The sequence below is a fragment of the Mus caroli genome, chromosome 11 (assembly GCF_900094665.2).
Source record: "Mus caroli chromosome 11, CAROLI_EIJ_v1.1, whole genome shotgun sequence".
Classification (NCBI taxonomy): domain Eukaryota; kingdom Metazoa; phylum Chordata; class Mammalia; order Rodentia; family Muridae; genus Mus; species Mus caroli.
Window position 1 is genome coordinate 101,966,039 of NC_034580.1, and position 1,421 is coordinate 101,967,459.

Consider the following 1,421-nt stretch of genomic DNA (forward strand, 5'->3'; position numbering starts at 1 on the left):
AAAAAAAAAAAAAAAAAAGAAGATGTCACAAGAGGAAAGCTGTCTGACCTGGGTTTTGAGGCTTGAGGAGTTCTCTGGGACTGGGAATGGCACTTAAGGCAAAGAGAATGCAGATTTATGGAAACAAAGTGTGGACATATTCAGAGAATCGCAGGTCAGTAGGTGTGTATGAAGAATGGAAGTGTGACTGGAGAGGAAGCAGCAACCTGCTCAGGGAGAGTCTTATACTTTGTAAAACTTTTAGATGTTATTTAGTTGAGATTGGAAAACACAGAGGTTCATCAGGGTCTGCCTTGCTTTTTATTTTATTGAGACAGGGTCTCTGTAACTGGACTTAGAATTTTTTATATCCTTTTACCTCTACCTCCAAGGTGCTGGGATAACAGATGTGTGCCACCACGTCCAGTTTATGACATGCTGGAGATGAAACCCGGGGGCTTGTATGTGGTAGGTATATTGGGGCTCTCTAGAGAAAAAGCACTGATAGAATGAGTGATGTGATGAAAAGAGACTGATTAACCTGCTCACACAGTAGGGCCGGGTAGTCCAACAAGAGCCATCTGCTCATTAGAGAGGCCAAAACCCCAGTACCACCTCAGTTCACAGGCTGCCAGCTTGAGCAGTCCTGTTCTGGCACTGAAAGCCTGAGGATTCCTGGACAGCTCCTGGTCTTTAGTGTCCAGACAGGATAGCAGCAGCAACCGTAGGGTAGATGTACTTGCCAGCCAGGAGAGAAGGACAGCAAGCAAAGCAACACTGCTCCCACCCACAACCCTCAGGTCTCTGTATCAGGGCTGCTTGGGAGAAGGTCTTTTCTTCCTCAGTTAACCTTTCCTAGAAATGCCCTCACAGAACCATGTCTGTGAGATGACTCTAGATTAAATCAAATGGATAACCACCACAGCAGGCAAGCACTCTACTAACTGAACTATTTCCTCAGGGGCCCCTCCTTTTTTGTTTTTTGTTTTTGTTGTTGGTTTTGTGTTTTGTTTTTTTGAGACAGGGTCTTGCTGTGTACACCTGTCTGGGTGTGGTACTCAGTATGTAGCCCAGGCTGACCTTGAACTGTCTCAGCCTCTGTGGTTATACTTGGCTTGCATATTAGAAAGATAAGCATGTGTGTGCGTGCACACACACAGACACATCTAAAGTGGGAAGAAGGTTGACTCAGCATGAGAAGATGCTCCAGTAGTCATGATGTAAAATTAAAACTACTATGGGATGCTGGGCATGGTGGCACATGCCTTTAATCCCAACTCTTTGAAGGCAAAAGCAGGCAGATTTCTGTGAGTTTAAAGTCAGCCTGGTCTACATTGTGAGTTCCAGGCTAGCCAGAACTACATAGGAAGATCCTGTCCCAAAATAAACAACAAGGGCTGGAGAGATGGCTCAGCTGTTATAGGCTAGGATCACAAACAAAA